Here is a 17,545-nt window from a genome sequence, read left to right as displayed (position 1 = left end):
ATTTTTTTGGATTGCTACTGCTACTGGCTCAGTGAAGACAACAAGAAGTGAAGGGGAGAGTAGGCCACCGAGCTTGGTGCCCTTGTGCAGACTGAAGCTTTTGTCTTGACACATGCATTTGGAGAGCTTTGTAGTGTTTTGTTCCAGTCTATGAAGGAAGAACCAAATCCAAATTTGCACAGAAATACAACTCATTCTCTCTCACTTTTCTCCTACCCCTCCACACCTGTCAGCTCTGGCTGTGAATATACTAATGTGAATAATACTATAAATAAATGAATTGAAACAAAAAGAAAAAAGACAAATGAGGAACTCTATCGAAGTCCTCCTAGCAAAGAAAATGTGTTTAGTGTATGTCTAGTTCTCTGGCTATTAATTTTACTGCATACAATATACTTTTCACTGTTGGGTATGAAAACTGACTGGGCCATTCCGAGCCAATTAGAGACAGCTGTTAAATATCAGTTTGCTATTCCAGAAGAACTTTTTATAGCCATTTTTTAGTCAGATTGTTCAATTAAGTGACCAGGGTCCAGTTTTCATTATTCAACTTAACAGGTGTGTTTTTAATCTTGTTTTACTCATTATTTTGAAGTAAGATTCAGATTTTTTTAAAAAGTGATTTTTATTGCACTTTAGTTAAGCAATGGGATTGAGTTGCTTTACTTTAGTACTTTGAGCTAATGGCAATGTTAGCATGGCAATAATTTATACACATAAAATAATAAAATGTCTTCATCTTTAAGACAACAATAGACAAACATTACTTTCTTAACTTTTTTTTAGATAAAACATATGATTTTTTTTATAAAGTTAAGCAATTCTTTGCGATTTGTTTAATTCACCAATTTTTGTGTGTGACTTGTTTCATTTCAGCTCAGTGTGAGAGTCATTGACATAGAGAGTATAAAGGACATAGCTAATGTGACATTCTTCAGCTCCTCCCATGCCATTCATGCTCTCCATATACAACACAGTTTCTGTCCCTCCATACATAGGACTCAGTTCTGCGTATATGCACCATCTTTGTTTACTCTTTCCCACCCAGTCTTTTAGAGTTCTGATTGGCCAACATTTCTACACGGTTAGGAATATATCGCCACCTGTTGCTTTGGCATGTTCCTAGCAACGTTTTCCTTCGTTTTTGGGTTTACATGTGAACGGAATTTAAAAAAAATAACAAAAACGGAAAATCTCAGTTTTCAAAAATACCCATGTGTGGACGTAGCCTAAATGGAATTACATTGAATAGATTTGCCATGTAGATTAATTCATTGTCACCCATACCTCATATAGCTGAGTCAGCATCTGAGCAATATTGAAATCGGTGTTTGGATAATTATTACTTTGTTGTAACAATTCATATTGGCAAAAAATAAACAAAAGAAATAAATGACCAAAAACAAATTGCCTTACTTTTTGTGTAAGGCAATTTGTTACAACAAATTACAAGTAGACTCCTATTTTGAAGCGCTCTAATGAACCATCTAAAAGTCATCTAACATTGCTATCAGGAGACATTAATGCTTCTGTAAAGTCAGCTTTGTAGACATGGAGCATAATCTTATTGATGCTCATAAATTAAGTTAAGATTTATATGACACTTATAGACTGGTAGAAGTATTAGAGTGTTGACAGAATTAATCTCATGATCCTAACTTTCACAAGATTTGTGCTTTTAATGACATTTGATATGCAGAGAAACTAAGTGGTGTGTGACACTTTTAGCCATAATCTCATTGCTTTAGGAATTGCCAGTGGGTTGTCATGGCACCAGGTATTTGGATAGATGAGTAGGAGGTGTGTTAAGCTAGATGGATCTCTCCCACTCTAGGGAAAAGTTGTCTGTTTGTGTGCCAATATGTATCTGTATGTTTAAATGTGGATGGTGTGTGATTTGGCTTTATCATTTCTAACACAACTATAAAAATACTAGCTTGGCACTGATATTTTTCTCAGTGTGTTTGTGCTAAATGAAAGTTTTTGTCACTTAATAAGTTTCTGAGACAAAAAGTCATCCTTGTCTCTTATTACATTATCTTAGTGTGGCTTTATTACCAGAAGTACATGTAGAAGAGAGTACTAATCTTATTTCATGTTTGGGGGAGCAAGATGGTTTATTATTCACCCAGATTCCTCCTGTATTCTGACTCATCCCTCAGTGGGAGACAGGAGGGAAAGAATAGAAAGAATGAGTCATTTCACCAACTTGTCACACGCTGCATAAATAGACGATGCATATATGTGCTCACTTGCAGATATGCTTAAAAGAACAGTAGCACAGTAGCACTCATTAGTTATTTTTATCACAGATTCTCTGTGAAGGTCAGTGACTCTTGAAGTGGTCAGTAAGATAAGTTTCAGTGGACATCTTGTTAAAAGGAAAAACTGTCACAACGGGACTGAACGGACTCACGCGCAGGCTCTAGGTCTTGAAAGCACAAGAGTCTTTATTATGATGCACCAGGTGATTATTTACAAAAGTGAGGGGAAAGCCGGGCTCCGGGGGTCCACACACGAACGGGAAAGACACGCACACTCTCCGTCCACTCCTCCTCACACTCCACTCACTCGGGTAACACAGGGGTAGGTCCAGGGAATCTGTACACAGAGACACGAATGGGTAGTTAGGTAAATCGCTATGAAACACTTCTGAAGTCATTGAGCTGGGGTTACACTGACGAGGGTCGGCAACGGTCCAGCGACGAGAAACACAGGGCTGCCGTCTTATAAAGGAGCTGGATCACTCGTGATGAGCCACAGGTGCGTGGGCCAAGGGCAGGAGCCCGCAGGTAAGCTCCGCCCAGGCAGAGGGAGGAGGGAAAGAGGGGAAAGGAGAGAGCAGGAAAAAAATTAAAAAAGGAATACAAAACATATGTAGCCGTACTGAGCCGACCGGGTAGGCACAGGGACCCTGACAGTACCCCCCCCCTCAACGGGAGCCACCCGGCGACCCACCGGGCTTACCAGGGTGCCGGCGATGGAAGTCACGGAGCAGGCGCCGACACAAAACAGCCGAGCGAGGCACCCAGGAGCGCTCCTCCGGCCCGTAGCCCTCCCAATCGACCAAATACTGGACCCCCCGCCCCCGGCGCCGAGAGTCCATAATGCGGGAGACCTCATACGCCGGCAGCCCATCAATGATCCGGGCGGGAGGCGGGGGCCCGGAAGGAGGGCACAAAGGACTGGAGAGCACGGGCTTAATCTGGGAGACATGGAAAACGTCGTGGACACGCATGTTGCGCGGAAGGTTCAACCGAACAGACACAGGGTTCACAAGCGCACCGATTTCGAATGGCCCAATAAAAGTAGGAGACAGTTTCTTGGACTCCGCCCGGAGGGGCACATAGCGGGTGGACAGCCATACCTTTTGTCCGACCGCATACTCAGGAGCCGGTGTCCGATGGCGGTCTGCGAGCTGTTTGTTACGTGCCGTCGTCCGGAGGAGGGCAGCTCGGGTGGCTCTCCACACCCGGCGACATCTACGCAGGTGGTGTTGGACGGATGGCACAGAGAGGTCACCCTCAACGGCCGGAAAGAGCGGAGGCTGAAATCCTAATGACGCCTCAAAAGGTGAAACTCCAGTGGCTGAGGAAGTCAGGCAATTGTGGGCGTACTCAATCCATGGCAGCTGGTCACTCCAGGTCGTTTGATTTGTGGACACCACACACCGCAGAGCAGCCTCCAGGTCTTGGTTCGCCCGCTCAGCCTGCCCGTTGGTCTGAGGGTGAAAGCCAGAGGACAGACTAACCTTAGCGCCGAGGGCGGAGCAAAACTCCCTCCAGACCCGTGAAGTGAACTGGGGGCCACGGTCTGACACAATGTCCTCCGGAATTCCATGGAGGCGGAATACATGCGTGGTGAGGAGGTGAGCGGTTTCCAGGGCCGTAGGCAGCTTGGGCAAGGCAACGAAATGGACAGCTTTAGAAAACCTGTCCACAACGGTTAGAATGACTGTGTTACCTTTTGAAGCCGGTAATCCGGTGACGAAATCCAAGGCTATGTGGGACCAAAGCCGTCCCGGAGTGGGCAGCGGTTGTAGCAAACCGGAGGGAGGTTGGTTGGACGACTTGTTACGGGCGCAGGTCGTGCAGGCGGCGACGTATTCCCGTGCATCCCGAGCCAAAGTGGGCCACCAGAAGTAACGCTGGAGGAATCGTATGGTGCGGTGTACTCCCGGGTGACAGGTGAACCGGGCGGCGTGTGCCCATTGCAGTACCTGAGAACGAACAGAGGAGGGCACAAACAACTGACCTGGGGGCCCGGTCCCGGGATCTGGTTCTGTTTTCTGAGCTTCTTTAATCTGAGATTCGATTTCCCAGGTCACCGTGCCGATGGAGCAGGAGGCAGGAAGAATCGGACCTGGCTCGGGTTCCGCTTCAGAGGAGTCATACAGTCGGGAGAGGGCGTCTGGCTTCACATTGCGGCTCCCGGGCCTGTACGTAATTGAAAAGTTGAATCTCGTGAAAAAGAGAGCCCACCTCGCTTGCCGGGGATTGAGTCGCTTTGCGGCTCGGAGATACTCAAGGTTTCTGTGGTCTGTCCACACGATGAATGGTTGAGTGGCTCCCTCTAGCCAATGTCTCCATTCCTCCAGTGCTAACTTGATAGCCAGAAGTTCCCGGTCTCCAACATCATAATTGCGCTCTGCTGGGGAGAGACGGTGAGAGAAAAAGGCACATGGGTGGAGCTTACCCTCCCTCCGTTGGGACAACACCGCCCCGACCCCGGAATCCGATGCGTCCACTTCAACGACGAACTGTTGCTGGAGGTCGGGTTGGCAGAGGATAGGTGCTGTAGCGAACCGTTCTTTGAGACGTAGGAAGGCCTCCTGCGCGGATTGGTCCCACTGAAAAGACACTTTAGGAGAAGTGAGTCTGGTTAAAGGCAGAGCGAGTTTACTGAAATCTCGGATGAAGCGGCGGTAGAAGTTGGCAAAGCCTAAAAAGCGCTGGAGCTGTCGACGGTTTGGGGGTTCGGGCCAGGTAAGCACTGTTTGGACCTTCGCCGGGTCGGGTTTCAGATCACCCCGCTCTATTATGTATCCGAGAAAGGCCACGGAGTCCACGTGAAAGTCACACTTTTCGCTTTTCACAAACAGTCTGTTTTCCAGCAAACGCTGCAGAATCTGTCTGACGTGTGTCTCGTGCTCCGCCACTGTTTTAGAGAAGATAAGGATATCATCCAAGTAGACAAATGCGCACCGATTGATAAAGTCCCGGAGGACGTCATTCACGAGGGCCTGGAAAACTGCTGGGGCGTTAGTCAGCCCAAAGGGCATCACCAGGTACTCAAAATGCCCCAGATGGGTGTTAAAAGCTGTTTTCCATTCGTCGCCTTCCCTGATCCGAACTAGATGGTAGGCATTGCGGAGGTCTAATTTACTGAAGATCGTTGTCTCGTGCAGAAGTTCAAAAGCCGAGGAAAGGAGCGGTAGGGGGTATTTGTTCTTAACCGTAATGTTATTAAGGCCGCGGTAATCAATGCAAGGCCGGAGAGACTTGTCCTTCTTTTCTACAAAGAAGAAGCCGGCTGCCACAGGGGAAGAGGACGGCCGGATTATGCCTGCTGCCAGTGAGTCCGTGATGTATTTCTCCATAGACGCTCTCTCAGGTTGGGAGAGACTATAAAGGCGACAGGTGGGGAGTGTGGCGCCTGGGAGAAGATCAATGGCGCAGTCATACGGCCGATGAGGTGGTAACGATTGTGCATGATCTTTACGAAAAACTTCAGCCAAGTCGTGATACACAGGTGGAACAGAGGTGAGATCCGGAGGCTCAGACAGGTTATTTGGAGGAGACGCGGAGGGCGGAGTTGCAGCCCGGAGGCAATTCATGTGACAATCCACTCCCCAGCCCACCACGCATTCAGATTTCCAGTCGATATGAGGGTTATGCTGTCGCAACCAGGGGTGACCTAAGACAAGCGGTGTTTGAGGAGCTTTAAACACGAATAGGCTTAGAATCTCGGTGTGGTTGCCGGAGAGTGTGAGTGACACGGGCTCTGAGACATGGGTTATATCAGGCAGCCGCTGCCCAGATAAGGCGGTGACATGTAAACGATGAGGTAGAGGGTCAGACCCAACCCCTAATTTTTCCGCGAGGGCTGAATCGATAAAGCTCTGTTCCGCGCCAGAGTCAATTAACGCCATCACAGAATGGGTTTTTGTGTGAACTGTTAACTTGGCCGGTAACATTAAGCGCGGAAGGGAGCTTTTACTAGACAGGTCGCCCACCAGTACTCCCTTAACTACGGGCGGGCGCCCCCTTTTGGTCGAGATGGACAGGTGGCAATGAAGTGGCCCTTACGGCCGCAGTACAGGCACTCACCAGAGACCATGCGTTGCTGACGTTCCGCGGGTGTTAGCCGTGAGCGACCCAGCTGCATGGGCTGCTCGCCTTCCTCGCTTAGCTCGCCACTGTGGGCAGCACTGGGTTTAGCCCTCCATTCCCCCGCTGGTGGGCCCAAGAGCGCCCGTGGCTCCTGAAAGGCCCGCCCCCGGAGGTCTCTGCGAGCCGGAAGGCGATCATCTAACTTAATGCACAGAGTCATTAGAGAGTCAAGAGAGGCAGGCAGGTCATGCATTATTAGTTCGCCTTTTAATTCATCACAGATGTTATTAAGCAAGGCACTCTTTAGCGCCTCCTGCCCCCACCCCGTTTGCTCAGCCAAAACCCAGAAATTGACAGAATAATCCGACATCCTGCGTCTACCTTGTTTAAGATTTAACAGGCGTTGAGCGGCGGCGGCAGCCTCGGATCCTTTGTCAAAAACGCTCTTAAACTTAGACAAAAACTCGGGGTAGGAGATGTCGGGGTGGGATCGTAGCACTGCCTGGGCCCACTGTAGAGCGCGATCACGTAACAGTTGCACAAAGAAGGAAATCTTATCTCCATCGCCAGGGTACCAGTGAATTTGCTGACGAAAAAAATAAGTGAGTTGTGTGAGAAATCCTGCACACTTATCCAACTCACCATGAAACAGTTCAGGAGAGGGAGGCTGATGCCCGACGACCACAGGTGTAGTTTGGGCCGCGCTTGCGGGCTGAGACGCGCTCGCGCCCGGGATGGGTTCGTCTGCCGGAGAGGCTGGCGGGGGCGGAGAGTCAGTCAACGGGGTCCGCTGGGCGAGAGCCAGAGACAAAGCGGCAACGTCTCCACTGAGCCGCATCAACATATGCTCGTGTCGCTGCAACAGCTCATCCAACGAGACCGGGGCTGGGGCGGGTGACGCCGAGCCTGCTGAGTCCATTGAGGCTGGACCGTTCTGTCACAACGGGACTGAACGGACTCACGCGCAGGCTCTAGGTCTTGAAAGCACAAGAGTCTTTATTATGATGCACCAGGTGATTATTTACAAAAGTGAGGGGAAAGCCGGGCTCCGGGGGTCCACACACGAACGGGAAAGACACGCACACTCTCCGTCCACTCCTCTTCACACTCGCACACTCTCCGTCCACTCCTCCTCACACTCCACTCACTCGGGTAACACAGGGGTAGGTCCAGGGAATCTGTACACAGAGACATGAATGGGTAGTTAGGTAAATCGCTATGAAACACTTCTGAAGTCATTGAGCTGGGGTTACACTGACGAGGGTCGGCAACGGTCCAGCGACGAGAAACACAGGGCTGCCGTCTTATAAAGGAGCTGGATCACTCGTGATGAGCCACAGGTGCGTGGGCCAAGGGCAGGAGCCCGCAGGTGAGCTCCGCCCAGGCAGAGGGAGGAGGGAAAGAGGGGAAAGGAGAGAGCAGGAAAAAAATAAAAAAAGGAATACAAAACATATGTAGCCGTACTGAGCCGACCGGGTAGGCACAGGGACCCTGACAAAAACAATGTTAAAATGATAGAGACATCTGCTTATATTTGATTAAAACACTAATCCCAGCTCGTACATTAGTGTTTGTGAGGTCTGACTGAGTGAATACATATCTATATGTGATATGACTTAAAAAATCTTTGCCTCTCCCCTCACCAGCTTCAGATTAAAGATATCTCACAGCCTTATAATATTGGCAACTTCCTGGACACATTTAATTTTAGGTTCACATCTTTGAGAACATGTTTCAGTAAATTTAGTCAAGAGACAAACAGATTAAAATTGGGTGGATAAAAGTCCAAAGGGGAAGGTGACCTCACTGAACTTGTTTTTGGCCATAACTCAGGAAATGAAGTTTATCATGCATAATTATGATATATTTAATTTTATCACAGTATTTTAGATAGAATAGCTTAATACAAACTAAATAACACCAATAATAAATACATATATAATCACTGCCAGGACACTGCTGTCGGAAGGAAAAACTCCCTTTCAACAGGAAGAAACCTGACTAAGGGAGGGGCAGCCTTCTGCCACGACTGGTTGGGGAGAGAGAAAGAAGACAGGATAAAACACATGCTGTAGAAGAGAGCCAGAGATTAATAACAGGTATGATTAAATGCAGAGAGGTCTATTAACACATAGTGAGTGAGAAAGGTGACTGAAGAAGAAATACTCAATGCTTATGACTAAATAAGCAGCACATATATTATCATTGATTACTTGCTGCTATTCAATGCACACCTATGAAAAGTCTGGGTAGTCCCAGATCAAAGCCTTACTAACATGAATATATTTATTATTTATATAAAGGAATTATCTCATTTTTATATTTCTGTCCCTGATCTACTCCAAATACTTTCTTTCCCTTTAATATAATGTAAAAGGTGAAATGCTATCTTGATGTGGGATGGTCCACTTTTTTTTTAACTCCCTGTCTTTTCTGTTACCCTGCTGTAATCCTGCTCTTACGCTCTAACACAACCTCTTTGTGTTTCATAGCCTCACTGGCGATCTGAAGATATGGGCCAGAGTTAATCTCTGCAGCATTGTGCTTCACCGCAGTTTAGCTATGGTAGACTGGCTCACGTACCTCCCGGGAGAAAAGGAGAGAGGCTGAGATTTTACACACTTCCTCTAAATGTCCTCTTCTCCTTTTCTCCTCCACCACATATGGCTTTAATTTGTCTGCCGGTGTTTTCCTGCATCACAATCACCCTTTTTGACTGTTTTAGTTCAAATGTGTGCTTGCTCAGATGAAACCATGCTGCAGGTGTAGTGTAGTAAGAAGACTTTAAAGGGGATTTTGGCCAGCTGATATTTGTTAAGTCTATCACCTTTGCATGCTGTGGTTACGTACTTATAGAGTCACAATCACCACAGACACCTGAAGTTTATCAGCACAGCAGAGTGATAAATAGGCTCTGTGCAGCTTGAGGTTAGCTAATTAAAAACCTAGGCTAAACATGTCCTCTTCACAACCAAGGACAGCATTGTTAGCTAATCACCCACTTAAACGATGTGGGCTTCATAGATAATTGGCAAACTTTCTGGAGGAAACCTGGTCTTGTTAGGAGAGACGCCATCCATCCCACTTTGTATGGAGCAGCTCTCATTTCTAGAAATATGGACAAATTTATTAAACCCCCCAAAATATGACTATCCAGAGTTGGGACCAGTAAGCAGAGTTGCAGTCTAACACGCCTCTCTGTCCTCTGTCCTCCTGCTACCCCCCCCCCCCCCCCCAAAAAAAAAAAACCCATTTCCACTGAGACTGTGTCAGCTGCCAAACAGACAAAAAACAAACTAAAAACCAACAATAGACAACTTAAACATAAAAAAAAATTACAAAGAAAGAACAATACAGTATCCACATCTGAACCAAAGAGTAAAACAGTGAAATGTGGATTATTAAATATTAGGTCTCTCTCCTCCGAGTCTCTGTTAGTACATGACTTAATAATTGATCAACAAATCGATTTACTCTGCCTTACAGAAACCTGGTTGCAGCAGGAGGATTATGCTAGTTTAAATGAATCAACACCCCCAAGTCATTCTAACTACCAGAAATCTCGAAGCACAGGCCGAGGGGGCGGTGTGGCAGCAATTTTTCACACCAGCCTATTAATCAACCAAAGACCAAGACAGACTTTTTGTCACAGGCTGGGTCTCCGACCCAGCACTCTGAGTTCTCTTTGTATTTTTCTCATTTTTTGATATGTTATTAGTTTTTGTGTTATTTCCTATTTTGCCTTTAGTTTGGGCAGTTATTGATGATTGTTCCTGGGTTTTTTTATGTTTGGGGTTTTGTATTCATTCATCACGTATTAGGTCTGTCTTATTGTGTTGTCATGTTTAGTTTTTAGTGTTTCCTGTTTTATTCTGACAGTGTCATGTGTTCTTTGGTCATTGTATTTAGTTTCACTCCTCCTGGTCCTGTCATTAGATTCATGTCAGTCAGCTGTTTCCTCATGTGTCTCCACTTCCCTGGATCACCTCATGTGTGTATTTAAGCCTTTTGTTTTCTGCTTGCCTTGATCAGTTCGTCTGTTTATTTGACCTCAGTCTTAGTTACGGTTTTCGTCTGTTATGTATTATTAGTCTTAGTCATGGTCTTTGCTTGTTATTTTCCACCACAGTCATAGTTTAGGTTTTGGTCTCAGAATCAGAATCAGAATCAGAAAGGGGTTTATTGCCAAATGTTGAGCAGGTTTACAACATTAGGAAATTGCTGCGGTGCTTCAGTGCAAACATAGTGTCATAAATAGCACTTAAATAGACATGAAAAAAAAAATAAAAGTAGGGATAAGAATTAAAAGTGCTACGTAGAAAGATATGTGCATGAGATATACATGGGATATATACATGAGAATAAGAATTAAGAGTGCTACGTTGAAAGATATATACATGAGTGCAGGTGGTGATCAGTGCCAAACATGGAATGATGCAGTGAACACAGCGTAGGGTCATGTGTTAGTGGCGGGAACAGTCATATGGTTATTGTTCATGTGTCCAACAGCAGAGGGGAAGAAACTGTTCTTATGGCGAGAGGTTCTGGTGCGAATGGACCGGAGCCTCCTGCCTGAGGGGAGCAGGTCAAACAGACTGTGTCCAGGGTGAGAAGGGTCAGCTGAGATCCGAGCTGCACGCCGCAATGTCCTGGAGGTGTACAGGTCCTGCAAAGATGGGAGTCTGCAGCCAGTCACCTTCTCAGCAGAGCGCACAACACGCTGCAGTCTCTGTTTGTCCCTGATAGTGGCTCCAGCGTACCACACGGTGATGGAGGAGGTGAGGATGGACTCGATGATTGCAGTGTAGAACTGCATCATCGTCCGTGTTGGCAGGTTGAATTTCTTCAGCTGCCTCAGGAAGTACATCCTCTGCTGGGCTTTCTTGATGACGGAGGTGATGGTGGGCTCCCACTTCAGGTCCTGGGTGATGGTGGTACCCAGGAAGCGGAATGAGTCCACAGAGGTGATGGGGGTGTCAGTCAGGATGATGGGGGGGAGTGGGGCTGTGTGCTTCCTGAAGTCCACAATAATCTCCACTGTCTTCTGGGCATTCAGCACCAGGTTGTTGTGGCTGCACCAGGACACCAGACGTTCAACCTCCCTCCTGTAGGCAGACTCATCCCCATCAGAGATGAGCCCAATAACGGTGGTGTCATCTGCAAACTTGATTAGCTTTACAGACTGGTGGGTGGAGGTGCAGCAGTTGGTGTACAGGGAGAAGAGCAGAGGAGAAAGAACACAGCCCTGAGGGGAGCCGGTGCTGATGGTCCGGGAGTCCGAGACATTCTTTCCCAGCCTCACATGCTGCTTCCTGTCCGTCAGGAAGTCAGTGATCCACCGGCAGATGGGATCAGGCACATTCATCTGGGAGAGCTTGTCTCGGAGATGGTCTGGAAGGATGGTGTTGAAGGCAGAGCTGAAGTCCACAAACAGGATCCTGGCGTAGGTTCCTGGGGAGTCCAGATGCTGCAGGATGAAGTGTAGGGCCATGTTGGTGGCGTCGTCTACAGACCTGTTGGCTCTATATGCAAACTGCAGGGGGTCCAGGAGGGGGGCCGTGAGGGTCCTGAGATGGGAGAGAACTAGGCGCTCAAATGACTTCATGACCACAGATGTCAGAGCCACGGGTCTGTAGTCATTTAGTCCAATGATCCTAGGTTTCTTGGGGACAGGGATTATGGTGGAGGACTTGAAGCAGGCAGGCACATGACATGCCTGCAGTGAGGAGTTGAAAATGCCAGAAAACACTGGGGCCAGCTCGTTTGCACAGTGTCTGAGGGTGGCAGGAGACACGCCGTCTGGGCCGGGAGCTTTCCGAGCATTCAGGTTCTTAAACTGCTTCCTCACATCTGCTTCATGAATATGAAGAGTTGTGGTGGGAGGAGGTGGTGTGAAATCCTCTTTTGTGTGGGGTGAGGAGGGGGGTGTTGTAGGTGAACAGTTTGAAGGTGGTGATGGCTCTATGGAGGGGGGAGAGGTGGGGGAATTAGTGTCCAAAGTGCCTCTATTGTTGGGGCCGTTGGAGGTGTGAAGGCTGCCTGATGGCTCGTCAAAATGGCAGTAGAAGTCGTTAACACTAGGAGTCCCAGGCTTCTACCTTTCTACCTTTAAAACCCACCACCAGCCAAATGGCTGGTAGGCTTTTAGCTAGGCTTTAGCTTCAGCCAAGTGGAAGCTAAATTGGCTAGTCATTCATATGTAAATTAGGTTGTTAGCTGGGAATTCTGGAGGGAGGGGAGTGGGGGTGTGTGGATGAGGGGGTGGGGGAGCTGCTAAAAGCTGTGAACTTCCTTTTGTGTTTCATCTTGATGCATTCTCAATCATCCAGGGAAATAAATCTCCAAAAGTCACCAACTTGGAGTGTTTCAGTTTGCCATCTTAGGGAGAAATCAACACACATGGGTGTAGGTCCTTTGTTGCTGAGATTTATTGATAAAAACAGTACAAAAAACCAACCATTTGTACACATATTTACAAATAATAATAAAAAGTGAGTGAGTACATAAAGACAGCATAAAAGATGAATTTAGCCTCCTGATCTGATAATTGAAGCCAACCTGGAAGTGTCTTAAATCTGGAATCTTTTTAAAGGCCACCAATGAACGATAGCTGTGGTTGTTGAAAGACGTCATATCCTATTAAAGCCCAGAGTGTACATAAAGTGTTACTTTATACCTTGGCACATACCTTTGACGTTGCGTGATGAACTCTGTATTCCTCATCCACAGGTAAACGCAAAAAAGGAGTTTTAAAAAAATCTCCGTTTTCGGTGATTCAAAACGGCGTTTACGTGTGGACGAAACAGCTGCGTTTTCAAAAATACCCGTGTAGGTGTGGACTTAGCGTAAAAGAGTTAGTAGTTTATTTCCTTACTACCTGTAATTTATTGCAGATTACTTGTATTTGCTTAATTGCTTGCTAAATGTTTGAGGTCTGAAATAAACCGCAATGGAGCAAAATATGGGTGTATGTGGTTGGAGGATGTGTGCGTGCGTGTGCGCAAACATTTTTCTTGTAAAACAAAGGGGGGCCTACCAAAAAATGTTTGGGAACCACTAATTAATGCCAGAATGTGTGTTGCTCCCAGGGGTCTTCTCCTCCTCCCTCCCTGAAACAAACTGTTTGTATGATTCCCTGCAGCAACCACCTGTCAATCACAGGTGGTCTTCAGGGAATCCCCTCATCTGTTGAAATCCTGAAGCTCTCCTCTCATCCATGCCAGGACATTGCATGGTGACAGGATGAGAAAACAGAGCAGAAATGTGTCAAGAGAGAATTACACTTGCACATAAGAGCTAATTACTGTGGAAAAGTAAGTGGCATGCATGCAGACTGCTGAGACTCCACTGCTGAAATAATCCCACTGGATGCAACAAAAGCTACACAGTGTAACATTAGAAGCAGACACTGTCTGGTCTTACTTAAGAAGAAGATTAACACTTCATACTTAACAGTTCAGGTGTTTTCAGAACAACTTTAGTAAGGTTTACTTTGCACTTCTGAGGTCCTGTGACTACAAGTGTTTGAGAAATGGAGGCAAGTCATAACCCTTATATGTGTTTAGGGTGGTTGACCATGGCTGTGATACTCTGTGAAAGACGTTGCTGTACAATGTCATCCTTTTAGAACTTTTTACGGACAATATATAATTTTGTCATTTAGATGTTTTTATCTAAACACACACTGAATAAACTTCCAAATCCATCTAGGTGGCTAAAAATGCAGTGGTATGGTGTACTTTTCTACTCAAGCTTTTTTTATTTTTTTATTTTTTTTATTTATGAAATTCCACATTCACCAATATTCATCCAAGCTAATCCAGTCTACATCCAAATTTCTTAATTTTAATGTGAATATTTTAATATTCACATACTGATGAACACACCAGAGAGCAACTTGGGGTTCAGTATCTTGTCCAGGACTTTAAGGTCTTTGAGGAGAAAATGTTCACTTATTCCCTAATATATCCCACCCACTAACAGTGGCCGTGATGAAGAGATAGTCAGTGTTATTTGCTACATTTCTAAGTGGTCATAATATTATGCCTTATCAGTGTAAATATGGAACTATAAAATTTGAATACACTGTTGAATTGCAATATCTGACAAAAAAAAATCACTCTGGTGCCAGGGCTGATTGACCATTGCATGTTTTGGGGGCTTAAATATCTATTTGTTTTAACCATTGAGTATGATTCATGCATAAATCACTTATTTATGATACAGTATTTGATTTTACTGCAATACCAATAGGTTTCTAATCTTGTAAACTATCTCAAATAACATCCATCAAGTGAACTATCACAATCATGTCATTTTATTTTCATATTAATGATCTAATAACTGATCAGGTTGTCATGCTGACAATGTGCACAGTCAAGTAACACTGATGAAATGGAAACTTTGTTGGTTTCTTCGGTAGTTGGTAATCAGGGTTGGAATTGTAACTCACAAAAAAGTCATGTGTTAGACTTATTGAGAACACAGGCTGTTTTACAATAATAATAATAATAATAATGGATACTTTATTGATCCCCATGGGGAAATTACTTGTTTTTCTCTGCATTTGACCCATTCACTCAGTGAAGCAGTGGGCAGCCCACTAAGCAGGCGCCCGGGGAGCAGTGTGTAGGGACGGTACCTTGATCAGGGGTACCTCAGGGTAGCCGTTAAGTGGATTCGAACCGCCGACCTTCCGATCATGGGGCGACCACTTTACCTACTGAGCTATCCCTGCCCCCAAGAGGGATCTGGTCAAAAAAGCAGTCCTTTATCTTTACATTTGTAAAAGTAACAAGTAATCTAAGGCTGTTTTATTTATGTATTTATTCATTTTACATTACACTCCTCCTTGAATCGCTACCTTATCGTGGTGGAGGGGTTTGTGTGTCCCAGGGATCCCAGGGGCTATGTTGTCTGGGGGCTTTTGCCCCCTGGTAGGGTCTCCCATGGCAAATTGGTCCTGGGTGAGGGACCAGACAAAGAGCGATTCAGAAGACCCTTATGAAAAGGATATCGAGGGAACAGTTTACCGTGCCTGGGATAGGGTTACCGGGGCCCCGCCCTGGAGCCAGGCCCGGGGAGGGTGCCCAAGGGCGAGCGTCTGGTGGCCGGGCCTTAGTCCATGGGGCCCGGCCGGGCACAGCCCGAAGAGGAGACATGGGCCCATCCTCCCGCAGGCCCACCACCCGCAGGAGGCGCCATAGGGGTTGGGTGCATTGTGTGTCGGGTGGCGGCCAGGAGCGGAGGCCCTGGCGGACTGACCCCCGGCTGCCAAGACTGGCAATAGGGACATGGAATGTCACCTCTCTGGTGGGGAAGGAGCCTGAGTTAGTGCGTGAGGTTGAGAGGTACCGGCTAGATGTAGTCGGGCTCACCTCTACGCATGGCTTGGGCTCTGGAACCAGTCTCCTGGAGAGGGGCTGGACTCTGTCTCAGTCTGGAGTTGCCCCTGGTGAGAGGCGGCGGGCTGGGGTGGGTATTCTAATATCCCCTCGGCTTGCTGCCGGTACGTTGGGGTTTTTCCCGGTGGACGAGAGGGTTTGTTCCCTGCGCCTTAGGGTCGGGGAACGGGTCCTGACTGTCATCTGCGCTTATGCGCCGAGTGGCAGTTCAGAGTACCCAGCCTTCTTAGAGTCCCTGGGGGGGGGTGCTGGAAGGTGCTCCACCTGGAGACTCTGTTGTCCTGCTGGGAGACTTCAATGCTCACGTGGGTAACGACAGCGAGACCTGGAGGGGCGTGATTGGGAGGAACGGCCTCCCTGATCTGAACCCGAGCGGTGTTTTGTTATTGGACTTCTGTGCTAGTCACAGTTTGGCCATAACGAACACCCTGTTCGAACATAAGAGTGTCCATAAGTGCACATGGCACCAGGACGCTCTAGGCCGTAGGTCGATGATCGATTTTGTAATCGTATCACTAGACCTGCGACCATATGTTCTGGACACTCGGGTAAAGAGAGGGGCTGAGCTGTCAACTGATCACCACCTGGTGGTGAGTTGGATCAGGTGGCGGGGGAGGACGCTGGACAGACCTGGTGCACCTAAACGCGTAGTGAGGGTGTGCTGGGAACGTCTAGCAGAGGCCCCGGTCCGCGAGATCTTCAACGCACACCTCCGGCAGAGCTTCAACAGCATTCCGAGGGAGACTGGGGACATTGAGTCCGAATGGACCATGTTCAGCGTCTCCATTGCCGAAGCTTGGAGCATTGAGCTGCGGTGGCAAGGTGGTTGGTGCCTGCCGTGGTGGTAATCCCCGAACCAAATGGTGGACACCAGAGGTGAAGGGAGCCACCAGGCTGAAGAAGGAGTCCTATCGGGCTTGGTTAGCCTGTGGGACTCCGGAGGCAGCCGACAGGTATCAACAGGCCAAGCGGAATGCGGCTCGGGCAGTGGCTGAAGCAAAAACTCGGGTGTGGGAGGAGTTCGGAGAGGCCATGGAAAAAGACTTTCGGACTGCCTCGAAGAGATTCTGGCAAACCGTCAGGCGTCTCAGGAGGGGAAAGCGGTGCTCTACCTGCACTGTGTATAGTGCTGGCGGAGCGCTGCTGACGTCGACTGAGAAAATTGTCAGGCGGTGGAAGGAATACTTTGAGGACCTCCTTAATCCCACTGACACGTCTTCCGAGGAGGAAGCAGAGTCTAGGGATGAGGGGAATGACCCGCCAATTTCCGGGGGCGAGGTCACTGAGGCAGTTAAACAACTCCTTGGTGGCAGAGCCCCTGGTGTTGATGAGGTCCGCCCCGAGTTCCTGAAGGCTCTGGACGTTGTAGGGCTTTCTTGGTTGACACGCCTCTGCAATGTTGCGTGGAGATCAGGGGCAGTACCTATGGACTGGCAGACCGGGGTGGTGGTCCCCATCTTTAAGAAGGGGGACCGGAGGGTGTGTTCCAACTACAGGGGGATCACACTCCTCAGCCTCCCTGGGAAAGTCTATGCCAGGGTGCTGGAAAGGAGAGTTCGTCCGCTAGTCGAACCTCGGATACAGGAGAAACAATGCGGTTTTCGTCCTGGTTGTGGAACACTGGACCAGCTCTTTATCCTCTCGAGGATACTTGAGGGTGCATGGGAGTTTGCCCAACCAGTCTACATGTGTTTTGTGGACTTGGAGAAGGCATTCGACCGTGTCCCTCGGGGTGTCCTGTGGGAGGTGTTGCGGGAGTATGGGGTGTCTGGCCCATTGCTACGGGCCATTCGATCCCTATACGACCGT

At 47.7% G+C, this 17,545-nt stretch overlaps 1 protein-coding gene and 1 long non-coding RNA gene across 3 annotated transcripts in view; one reads left to right on the top strand and one right to left on the bottom strand.

Moving 5' to 3' along the window:
- LOC146706228 (synaptic vesicle glycoprotein 2C-like) overlaps nucleotides 1-17,545 on the top strand; it is a 68,495-nt gene that overhangs the window by 11,371 nt on the left and 39,579 nt on the right. The window lies entirely within an intron of this gene.
- On the bottom strand, nucleotides 2,433-3,107 carry LOC146706229 (uncharacterized). Its single transcript, XR_014921743.1, has 2 exons — nucleotides 2,683-3,107; nucleotides 2,433-2,601 (listed from the first exon to the last, which is right to left on the bottom strand). It is a non-coding gene; the product is annotated as an uncharacterized LOC146706229 (long non-coding RNA).

Source organism: Copadichromis virginalis, linkage group LG7, assembly GCF_057382275.1.
Source record: "Copadichromis virginalis isolate Kocher_CV1m ecotype Utaka linkage group LG7, C_Virginalis_male_GT1.1, whole genome shotgun sequence".
Classification (NCBI taxonomy): Eukaryota; Metazoa; Chordata; class Actinopteri; order Cichliformes; family Cichlidae; genus Copadichromis; species Copadichromis virginalis.
The sequence above is the reverse complement of the archived record's forward strand: the minus strand, read 5'-3'. Positions and strand labels throughout refer to the sequence as shown.